The following is a 12,655-nucleotide window of genomic DNA, read 5'->3' as shown; positions in this document are numbered from 1 at the left end:
TCTAAGCAAAGAGAGGGAAGAAGGGAAATCTCGTGAAAAGAAGAGAGAACCAGAGCAAGGACAATACAGAGGTACAGGAAGTGGGGTGCCCATGCCCCAGAGGAGGCCTGACAACCGTGGGACCCTCACTTCTATTCCTAAAAAACCTGCCCTTCTTAGTGCGGCCCAAGATTCTAAGGCTTGAAACTGTTTGTTGTCCAGCCACGTCGAAGCTACTAGACTGGCCAGTCCTGTGTTTCCTTCTCCACCTCATTTCAGAGAGGAGGAGACTGAGGCAAAACTGTGCTAGGGCCACCAAGCTAGTAACTCCTCATGAGAAATCTTCCTGACTCCAGCCCTGGCCTTCTTCTGAGAGGGCCACCTACCGGCCCTTAGCCCAGGATTAGCATTAGCTTAAGGCTGATTATAACCCTTAGAGATAGTTTCTTTTTCTGTTTTTGAATCAATACTGTGTACTGGTTCCAAGGCAGAGGAGGCGGTGGGGGCTGGGCCATGGGGGTCAAGTGACTTACCCAGGCTCACAAGCTAGATTTGAACCCATCTGGCTGCATCTTGTTAATTTGTGGCTTTCTTGTCTTTTCTTTTTTAAACCCTTACCTTCTGTTCCTTGAATTGATAACAATATTGGTGGCAAGGCAGAAGAGCAAAAAAGCTAGACAACTGGGGTTAAGTGACTTGCCCACGGTCACACAGCTAGGAAGTATATGAAATCAGACTTGAACCCAGGAACTCCCATTTCCATGCCTGCCTCTTTATCCACTGGACCACTTAGTGGCCCCCAAACAATTGATTTTTAATTTAATTTAAGTTTAATTTCACTATGTACTTGTAAAGCTGAGGTTTTTTGGTTTGTTTATTTGTTTGTTTTGCATGGGGTGTGTATGGGGCTTGGGGGTTATTTCATTTTAGATCCATCCTACTTTTCTAGGTTGTAGGTGTCAAATTCAGAAACAGTCAAAATTCTCAAGTGCTGGGAACCAGATTAAAATGGAATTGGATAAGAGATGTCTAGGTGGCTCGGCAGATAAGAGAGCCAGGTCTGGATACTGCAGATGCAGGGTTCAAATGCGGCCTCAGACACCTCTCAGCGGTGTGACCCTGGGCAAGTCACTTAACTCTAATTGTTTAGTCCTTACTGCTCAGACAAAAAGGTGTTTTTTTTTCCCCTAAATGTAATTGGGTCATGTTTAACAAAATAATTAAAAATATATTCATCTTTTAAACCAACTATATAAAAGCAATTAACATTTCCAAAGAAATTGTACTTTTTGAATGGGGAAAGGGAAACATTTTTTTTCTTATTACTTTGCCATGTCACAGATATAAAGGGTTTGTGTTTTTATAATTTTTTTCAAAACAACAAAAACACAGATAATGTTAATTTGAGGTTTTCCAAGTTAATATGTAGCCCACAGGTATACTTTCTGAGTTTGATGCCAGTGCTCTAGTCCTCTTGATTCTATCACTGAATGTGCTAGGTGTCCCTCCTGGCATCATGGCTTACAAATCTGATGAGCATATCATCAATGCCTTCATCCAAATCAGTGTTAAAATCACAACGTCCTGGGATACAAAAGTAGAGATAAATTAACACTGGACTGGATACCCATTCTTTGAGTATGTCCATCTAATCTGGTGTGAATCCATTTGAATGACTTTATTATCATTTAATCCACATTTCTCCATTTTCTCTCAAGAATCCATTATCAAAAAAGGAAATGAATTTAGGCTAGAAAAATCTGCTCTTGTTAACTACTGCTTCTCTTTCTAGATGCACAACAACTATTTTTAATACTCCTTTCTAATATTTTCCCAGAAACTGGAAACAAGTTCACTGGCTTATAGACTGCAGATTCTTTGCAGAGAAACAAAGGGGAAAAAAATATTGAATAGTTCTGCCTTCTCTCTGTTTTCAGTCATCGTCTTTCCATTCTTCTCAAGCAAGAGTTATCTCTTCCTTGATAATACTTTTCCTCTCTCAATATAGTTCAACAAAACCCATCTTTTTTTTTGTCCTCATCTTTATTCGCCAGACTCAAATCATTCTCAGTTTAGTATTCCTGAACTAATTTTTACAACTCCACTACACTGTTCTTTTCATTTTATATTACTTGGTCTGTTTTCATCTTTGGTATAATTTCAGTTGTTTGGCTTATTTAATCTGTACATCCAGATTGGTCTCTTCAGACAAATTACAATTTTTCTACTCACTAGAATTGTCCCTCTTTTTTTCTTCAAAATTTCACTTTTAGAAAAATAACTTTTCAATGAATAAAGATCCACCTTTTCCTCCCATGTCCCCTTTTTCTTGAAAAAGAAAGAAAAATAGGCTAGGTAAGTGGCTCAATAAATGGAAAGCCAGGCTTAGAGATAGATGGTCCTGGATTGAAATGTGGCATTCAGCACTTCCCAGCTGTGTTCCCTGGGCAAACTGCTTAACTCTCATTGCCTAACCTTTACAGTTCTTCTGCCTGGGAAACAATACATAATATTGATTTTAAGATAGAAGGTGAGGGTTTACAGGAAGAAAATGGAAAGGAAAAGAAAGAAAAACAAAACTCTCATAACAAAAAAATGATAATAAAAGCTAACAGCAGAGCACTTACTATGTGTAAGGCATTACACTAAATGCTTTACAGTTAATACCTCATTTGATCCTCACAAGAACCCTGGAAAGTACATGCTAGATATGCATAATCGAGCAAAGTAAATTTCCATACTGGCTAGCTACCAAAAAAGATCTGTGTCAATCTATGTACTGAGTCCATCACATCTTTGTTCAGAGGTGGGAAATGTGCTTCATGATGAGTTCTCTGGAATTGTGGTTGCATATTGCACTGATTGGAGCTCTTAAAGCTCTCACAGAGGTTTGTTTTTGGAATGCTGAGGTTATTGTATTATTTATTGTCTTGGTTATGTTCACTTCACTCTGAATGACTTCATTTGTCTTCTCGGATTTTCCTGAAAGCATCCTCTTTGTCATTTCTTACCCAAACTGGTATTCTACTGTATTCATATATCGTCACTTGTTCAGTCATTTCCCCAGTTGATGGGTAAATACCTCTTTTTTTCCAGTTCTTTGCCACTACAGCCCTTTGTATTTGTCCTCTTTGGGGGGACAACCTTGCATTTGTTTGACACTACGTCTCCCTGTGTGCCCAAGTCGGATCGGAATGGGCAATTTCTAACCAGGCATATTTGGTTCTTCTTAGACACGTACTTCCTAATAGCCCACCCCACTGCCACGGCAAATGAGTGCTGGACCTAGTGTGAAATTCCACTGACTTGAGCCTTTCTGCAGCTGAGAATTCTAGAGCTCAAATGATCTACGAGCCTTAGTCTCCCAGGAGAGAAGGAATCACAGGGGCAGAACATGTTCTGTTTCACTTCTGCAGATTTGAGGGATAGGAAGCACAACTCAGTGGCTCAAATCTGAATTTCACTATTGGGGTTTGGAACATTTTTTAAAAATAACTATGGATAGCTTGTATTTCTTCCTCTGAAAACTGCTTATTTACATCCTTTTATCATTTACCATTAGAGGAACATCTCTCATTTTTATAAATTTAAATGAATTCCCTGTGTATCTTAGGAATAAAAATTCAATCAGAGAAATTTACTGGAAATATTTTCCCCCAGTGATCTGCTTCTTTTGGCACATTAAGTAGGTGTTTACTAAATGCTTGCTGATTTGTTGCCTTTTAGCCTCCCTCATTGGTTTCTGTAAGATATGTTCAAAAGCTCAGTACACTCTTTAATATGTGAGGTTTAATGCTCCCAAATATCACTAATTATTATAAATTAAATGGTTCCATTTTGCTAAGGTGGCAAAACATCTAAAATATGTCACCCTTTCTAATCCCATTCAGTGACTTTTCTAGAGGGGAGGGAAGGAAAGGGAATGGATATTTATATACTGTGTACTCTCTGCTAGATATTGCACCAAGCTCTTTACAGATATTCTCTCACTTGATCTTCACAACAACCCTACAAGGAAGATGCAGTTTTTATCCCTATTTTACAGTTGAGGAAACTGAAGCAAACAGAAGATAAATAACTGGTCCATGGTCACATGTTACTTGAGGCTTTCTAAGGGGGCCCGGGCCAGGATAGCAGGAAAATGAAAAAAAAAAAAAGAAAATTCTAACGGAAACTACACCCTAACGCGTGCTTACTCAGCACGCCATCGCCCACGGATCAGTGCTCTCCTGGCAGCCTGCGCTTGGGACAAAATCCGCATCCTTGCCACAAAGCCTCAGTCTCACACGCTGCTCCCCGCCCATTTTTCCAGGGCCAGAAGGTTTGATGTGGGGCTGATGGCTATACCAGGCAACATGGCGAAGGGAAAGCTGCAGGACAGAATCTGCTCTGAAGACGAAGTTCAACCCCTCATTCTGGCCCTCCTCTTGGAGCACGCTGGACCCAGGCCACATACAATAGAGATCAGCCTAGGCTGCATAGGATCCGCATGCTAATGCTCTGCACCATCAGGCCAGAATACTAGGCAACAGAGGGAATGGAACTTAACACGAGGTACCAGGAAATTGCTAAGCCAGGGGAGAGCCTAGCGGTATCTAGCCAGCACTGGTTTTGGGGCTTCACAAGTCATCTAGGCCAGAGATGTAGGCGGCTGAACTATGGATCTATCAGGAGGCTGAGACATCTGAGAGAAAGCCTCTAGGGAAAATGTCACCGGAGAGCAAGCAATAAAGGGAAATAAGAGGGAAAAGATGAAGATGGCCAAAGATCTCAGGAAGAAGAAAACGTAGAGACCTTGAACATAAGCAGATGAACCAAGAAGAAAATTTTAACAAAAGAAGGAGATCTAAGAAGCAAGTTCAGTAATCTACCAATAAATACCATAAAGAGAAGGAAAATGTTCCACACTTGATGAAACAAGAGGCCTCAATGGATTTTGAGAATGTGGAACCACAATTTAATTGTTCCTCAGTGGTTTAAAAGAGAAATGAGAGTTGTGAGAGATTTATTATGGTCTCCATAGCAGAAATAATGGGCAGAGTAGAAAAAGTTGAATCTGCAATGACTCACTACACAAATAAAAGAGAAAACAACAGATCAGGAATGTAAATACATAGAAGTGAAAGGCGATTCAGAAGAAGAGAAATTCAAGAGCATGAGCATTTCACAAAATATTCTTTATTCAAGGAAAACACATTGATTGCAAAGACCTTAGGATTATAGGACTCCTGGGATAGCACAAGTCAAAAACCCTGAACACTATAATGAAAGAAATAACATAAGAAAATTACAAAGAAGTTGAAAGAATCCAGAGTACACCTCCTGAAAATAAATTCAAGTGAATAAAAACAAACATATTCAATAGAAGAAATTCCATTAGAAAAAAGCCATATTCTTCAAACCACTAAAAGAAAGACCTTCAAACACAAAAGAAGGGAAATTTGAATGACAAGACTATTTTCTATCTGTCAGAAAATACAAGAGGGAGAAGAATAATGGATTCAAAAGAGCAACAGAGCCAGTTTGAAGTCCAGGACTGCCTCTCCTGCAAAATCTGAGCTTAACCAGAAATGAAAAAAAGATGATCGTCCAACAATAAAGGAATATTTGAATCACTCTTGGGGAAAAAGCAGAATAATAGAGATTATTGCTTCTCAAATATTCCAGAAAAATGAAATGCAAGAAGGGTTAACAAATGTAAAAGTCAAAGAAAGCCACAGCAACAGTAACAGAAGAGCGATTAGTTAGAGACTTCTAAATGTACACACTGAGACAAAGGACAGTGTAGAAGTCAAGTGAAGGTAACAGTGGAAAGGTGATTTTACTGTGGTCTCTTAGGAAGAGAAAATTGTGCATTAGAATAGTTAAGGAGAAAAGAGGGGAACTGAAAAGTGGACAACAAGGAGGGAGTAAAAGGCTTATTTTTTTTGTGGTGAGAAGAGCTTCTACTGATAAATACTCCTTTGGATAATGACACATAGTCTATGAAAGTAGATGGAGCCCTGGTATGGAAGATTGTTGTTTGAAAAGAACACATGTCCTACTTGGGGTAGGAGAAGAAAAGATTACACAAAGAAGATGAAGCAAATTATTGAGGCTAATGGGGAAGGAAAGTGACCACGAGAAGGGTATAGGGTAATAGTGAATTGAATAATCCTGGACATGTGGGGAGAGGTCTGCCATGAAGAGAGATTTCCAAATGATGAGTTTCCTAGGGGCATGGTATAAAGTCAAAGAAATGCAAAAGAAGTACAGTTGTATAGGAAATAAGATGTCTAAGGAGATGTCTTCTATTTTATGGGTGAGTTTATACCATTCATATTCATAGTGATTATTATAAATTGTGTTTTTACCCACACTTCCTCTCTTTTCTCGATATTCCTTTTCCCTTTCATTTATTATATTTCCTTAAGATCATGAAAACATAAAACTACTGGCAGGTCCTCTGTCTTCAATTAGACTACATGATTCCTGAAGATAAAAGAATTCTGAAGATACAAACATCTCATCTTCCCTTACTAGAATGTACGTAGTTCATCTTTATTTGGTTGCTAAAGAGTAATCACTTCTGTTTATGTTCTACTTTATTCTTGACTCCTGCGTTTATTTTTTAAAGTTTCCATTGATTTTTTCATGTCAAATTTTGAAAACTTCTATTTCATTAAAGTTCCATTTTCCTGTCTTTGAGCATTATACTCTGTTTGACTGAGTAAGTTATTCTTGGTGATAAGCCTGTATCTTTTGCCTTCTAAAATATCATATCCTAGCACATTTCCATTTCTCAATAGGGTGGCTATTCAATTTGACTATGGTTTCTTGAATTATTAAAAAAAAATTCAGACTGCTTAAAGCATTTTTTTCTTTGATCTGGAAGCTTGACATTTTGACTATAATTTCCCAGGGTTTTAATTTTGGGATCTCTCTCGCTATGCCCTCTGGTTCTAAGAGACCTAGGCGGTTTCCTTTCATAATTTCTTGAAATATTATGTATAAGCTCTTTTGTGGTAATTCCTTTCAAGTAGTTCAATAATTCTTAAATTATTTCTCTTTGATCTCTTTTCCAGGTCAGTCACTTTTGCTGTAAGATATCTCACATTTTCTTCTATTTTTTTCAGTCATTTTACTTTTATTTATTATTTCTTCTTGTCTTATGGAGGCACTAAATTCTATTTTATCCATTCTAATTTTAAAGAAGTCTATTGTCTGGACATAATTTTGTATTTCCTGTGCCAAACTGTTGTCCCCCCGACCCAATTCTTTCCTCTACAGCTCTAAATTATTTTCTAATCCTTTCTTCTGTCATTCATTTCATTTAAGTAATTGTTTAAAACATTTTTAAATCTGTTGCTTTATTTCTTCAGGAATTTAAATTGAATTTATTCCCAGTATATGTTTTTCTTTGAAGCTTTGCTTTGAGATGATCTGGGGTAATTATTCTCTTCTTGATTTTTGTTTTCAATGTTGCTATAACAGTAATAGTTTTATAAAGTGAACTTATTTATTTAGCTTTTTCTTCCAGTTATACTTCCTCTGCACATTTCTAGAAGAAATGTTTTGGCCATTCTTAGTCATGTCTTGTGTCCTGTTGAGTTCTGCTTCAATTTTCTCGGGTTTTTGAGCAGTATGTCATCCAATGATCTCAGGTGACCTGGGGACCTGTAAGTTTTCAGTGCAGCTAAAGAAGTTTGATCCAGGGCCAAGTCTGAATATTGATCTTTTGTTCTAAGCTTTTTACAGTTTACAATGGCTCTAATCAATAAGGATTTGGTGTTTAGAAAGACTATTTTTTTTGGTGTAAGTGCTATGCCATTGTGAACAATATCCTTTCTTAGAACTCCTCGGGGAAATTGGCATCAAGAAAGTTATAGGATTAAGACCAGGGAGGAAAAACATTAATTGCTCATGGGTAGGATGAGCTAACATAATAAAAATCATAATCCTACCCAAACTTATTTACTTATGTAGTGCCATACCCATTGAACTACCAAGAAACAACATATTAAAATTTCAGAGATGCATCTTAAAAGTCATCTAAGGGATGAAATTACAGCAATGATATCCCTGAAAATGTATATTAGCAAAATAGAAAGAAAATTAATGAATTCATTGTACATTTAAAACAGACACCCAACAAAAAACAGCATAAAATAAGAACAATGTTGAAAATTATAGGAGAAATAGATAAATTGGAGACCAATTTATTGGGGTTCTTTTCAGTCTTTCAGGAGTCCAACTCTTCAGGATCACATCTGGGATTTCCTTGGCAAAAATACTTGAATGATCTGCCATTTCCTTCTTCAGTTCATTTTATAGTTGTGGAACTAAGGTAAACAGGGTTACGTGACTTGTCCAGGGTTACACAAGCCAGTAAGTATCTGAGGCCAGGCTTGCTGTTGTGTCCACTACATCACCTAGCTGCATATTTAACCAAGCTAATTACTGTTGAACATCCTTGCTATACTATAGCTTAATAAACCTCCTTCTATTAACTGTGGGAAAATGCCTCATTTTGTTCCAATATTAAGCCTAAACACACAAGACACTGGCCTGAATCAAGGCCACTCCTATCATTCAGCCTGACTGGTAATTAGGATAAATTGGTCTTCTTGTTTATATCCTAGGTGAAGAGAGGGAAGGGTGCTGTAAATATGGTGAGTGGGGTGACCAGATTTGGTGCTGCACGGAGAATCCCCTCAGTGGACCAGGGAGCAGGCTGGTGTGGAGCAATTAGCTCATTAATTCCTGAAGGAAGTGTTAAGAGAAGGTAAAGAAAGTGCCAATTTGTGTATCCCCTGGTTGTTGTTGGCTGTTCTGAAAAAGTGGGATAATAAAGCATAACAGAACTTCAAGAGGACTAGTCTAGCTCATTCAAGACCCAGAAACAGCTCCTAGCTCTTAAGGATCATGGAACAAAAGCTAATGGGGCAATGAATGGAGCTGATAACCATGTAAGTGAAGGGAACTCTGATAACGATGGTGCAGATCAACTGGCCACAGAGTGTAAGTACCTGCAGTACTTGAGGTTGGAAGTATTCTCTCTAATCTAGAGGGATGGCTTCATCTCTGAAATTTGTGTCATAAAACACAAGATAAGAAGTGAAAAAGACTTAGGGAGAATTCAGTTATGTGACCAAACAAGTTGGTGGACCAGACATTTTCTCTGATTGTCACCATTTTAAAAAACTCTCCAAAATAAGAATTATGTACAAAAACCTCATGCCTCTATAACATAACATTCCTCTTTGAGGAATTGGGGAGTTAGAGGAGGAGGGAGTTATTGGACATGCCAAGCACCAAATAACATCATAAAAATGAAACATTTTGACAAACATGAGAAAATTTGTTATTGATATATGAGTCATTCATAAACCAGTTGTCTATGTACAGTAAGACTACCAACCTGTTAAAGCAAAAATCAGAAATTACTTATAGGGTTTAAGAATAATAAAGAGACACTTCTGGGTAAACATGGCGACAGTCTACACGCAGGATGCTTCCTCTCCTCAGCACCTACCGATATAGACTACCTTAAAGACCAAAAAACCCAAATTCATTTGAATGAAGGGACTCCACAGTAGGGCACGGCATTGAAGGTATGTGGGATTTGGGCATTGCCACACTATAAGGGGGTGAAAAATCTCCCACCAAAATGCAAGCTGACCTACCCTCCCCAATCCCACCTACAGAACCAGAGTCAGAGCCAGCTCACCAGAATCAGTGAGTGAACAAGGGGCACCTCTAGAGTGAGTGAGGGGCATATCTAGGTCCTTGGAAGCTGACTAAGACTACCAAAGACCTAACCCTGGGAATAGCTACAACTAAAATGCCAGCAGGCTGAAGAGAGCAGACTGTGGGCGCTCACAGGAAGATAGCACAGAGAAGGGCAGCAAACAGCAGAAGCTGAGGAGACACTAGAGCTTGCCTCAGGTAAAATCCTTACTCCTTAACACCATACACAGAGAGTCTGCCCATCTCACTCAGATTTCTGATTAAAAAGGGAAGGAAAAACCTCCACAGTGATGGCAAATAGTGTCCAGGAACAACAACCTCCCTCCAGCAAGAAAAACAAGAAGGGACTGACCCTGGAAATTTTTTCTGGAGGAAAAACCCAGGCTACAGAGGAAATAGAAGAGGACATTCAAATAAATGCACCAAAACCTTCCCAAAAAATGGAAATTGTCCACAAGCTTTTGAAGAATTTAAATTAGAGCTTATCAAAAAAGATGGAAGCCTTCTGGCAAGAAAAGTGTGAAATAGTTCAAAAAGAAAATAACAGTTTAAAGGATAAAAACTCCCAATTGGAGAAACAGCTAGAAGCCATGAAAAGCAGGATAGACCAAAATGAAAAGGAAATTCAAAAGATTATAGCAGAAAATCAAAAGATTAAAGCAGAAAACCAAAAGATTATAATAAAAAACAGGCCTTAAGGACCAGATTTAGGCAACTGGAAACCAATGATCTTGCAAAACAGCAAGAATTAATGAAGCAAAGTCAAAAGACTGACAATATAAAAGAAAACATAAAATATCTGTTTCAACAAAATAATTGAAAAGATGATGGATCAGAAAACCAGAGTACGAAGAGACAATTTGAGAATCATTGGTCTACCTGAAAACCCAGAAATAAACAGAAATCTTAACATCATACTACAAGAAATTATCCAAGAAAACTGCCCTGATGTTCTTGAACAAGTGGAGTAAATAGACATTGAAAGAGTTCATAGAACACTCTCTACATTAAATCCTCAAAAGACAACTCCCAGGAATGTAATTGCCAAATTCAAGAGCTTCCAAGCTAAGGAGAAAATTTTACAAGAAGCCAAATAGAGACAATTCAGGTATCAAGGAACACCAATCAGGATTATACAACATCTGGCAGCTTTCACACTAAAGGACCTCAAGGCTTGGAATATGATATTCAGAAAGGCAAGAGAATTGGGTCTTCAATCAAGGATTATCTATGCATCAAAACTGAGTATATACTTCCAGGAGAAAGTATGGGCATTCAACAAAATAGGAGATTTCTAAGTATTTGTAAAGAAAAGACCAGAACTAAGTGGAAAGTTTGATATCCAAACACAAATATCAAGAGAAAGATGAAAAGGTAAATAAGAAAGAGAGAGAAAAGGGAAAAATTATTTTTATTCAAACTTTCTTCTTTAAGAGCTACAATAAGATCAAATTATTTATGTTAATATATGGGGGAAATGATATTTTTAACTCTCAAAAATTATATTTGCTTTTATAGTAATTAGAAGAATCATTCACAGGAAGAGATTGAGGTAATAAGTGCTATAAGATAATATACAAAAAAAAATGAAAAAGGGGGGATCGAGGATGGCACCAAGAGATACTTGAAGAAATAAAATAAACAGGATAATCTTTATCACACAAAGATATGCATGGGAAGGGGAGGAATACTCTCATAAGAAGGAGAGGAAGAAAGTGCTAATAGGTAATACTTAAACCTTACTCTCAGTGAAATCAGTTCTGAGAGGGAAGAGCATCTAGATCCATTGGGGTTTTGAATTCTATCTTATCCTACAGGGAAAGTGAGAAGGGAAAACTAAGGGGGGTAGAGGGGAGGGAGTACAAAAAGGGAGGGAAAGAGAGGGGGGAGGGAACTTAACACACCCTAAAAAAAGAAGAAGAGAACAAAAAGGGAGGGTACAAAAGGGGAAGCATATTAAGGGAGGGAATTAGGGGGATTGATTAAAAGCAAACTACTGGTTTAAAAGGATATAGCAAAAGAAGAAAGGACAGAACTAGGAGAGGATATCAAAATTCTGGGGAATTCATAAGCGACAATCATAACTTTGAATGTGAATGGGATGAACTCACCCATAAAATGAAAACAAATAGGAGAGTGGATTAGAATCCAAAATCCTACACTATGTTGTCTACAAGAAACACACCTTGAGGTGGGTAGACACTCAAAAGATTAGAATTAAAGGTTGGAGGAAAACCTATTGGGCCTCAACTGATAGAAAGAAGGCAGGAGTTGCAATCATGATATCAGACAAAGCCAAAGTAAAAATAGACCTGATTAAAAGGGATAGGGAAGGTAAATAAATCCTGATAAAAGGGAGTATAGTCAATGAGGCAATACCAATAATCAACATGTATGAACCAAATGGTATAGCGTCCAAATTTCTAAAGGAGAAACTAGTGGAACTGAAGCAGGAAATAGATAGTAAAACTATATTAGTGGGAGACCTGAACCTAACACTATCAAATTTAGATAAATCAAATTAAAAAAATAAATAAGAAAGAGGTAAGAGATGTGAATGAAATCTTAGAAAAATTAGAGTTAATAGATATATGGAGAAAAATAAATGGGGACAAAAAGGAATACACCTTCTTTTCAGCAGCACATGGTACATTCACAAAGATTGACCATGTACTAGGCCATAAAAACATGGCAAACAAATGCAGAAAAGCAGAAATAATAAATGCAACTTTTTTAGATCATAATGCAATAAAAATAATAGTCAGTAAGGGTACATGGAGAGCCAAATCAAAAATTAATTGGAAATTAAATAATACGATTCTCCAAAATCAGTTAGAGAACAAATCACTGAAACAATTAATAATTTCATTGAAGAAAATGACAATGATGAGACATCCTTTCAAAATCTATGGGATTCAGCCAAAGCAGTACTCAGGGGAAAATTTAT

General features: G+C 37.5%; 1 protein-coding gene across 5 annotated transcripts in view; it reads right to left on the bottom strand.

Annotated features, from left to right (window-relative positions):
- Window positions 1–12,655, bottom strand: part of NCAM2 (neural cell adhesion molecule 2) — a 259,192-nt gene that overhangs the window by 208,198 nt on the left and 38,339 nt on the right. The window lies entirely within an intron of this gene.

This window comes from Monodelphis domestica, chromosome 4 (assembly GCF_027887165.1).
Source record: "Monodelphis domestica isolate mMonDom1 chromosome 4, mMonDom1.pri, whole genome shotgun sequence".
Lineage (NCBI taxonomy): Eukaryota > Metazoa > Chordata > Mammalia > Didelphimorphia > Didelphidae > Monodelphis > Monodelphis domestica.
This window is presented reverse-complemented; position numbering and strand designations above follow the sequence as displayed.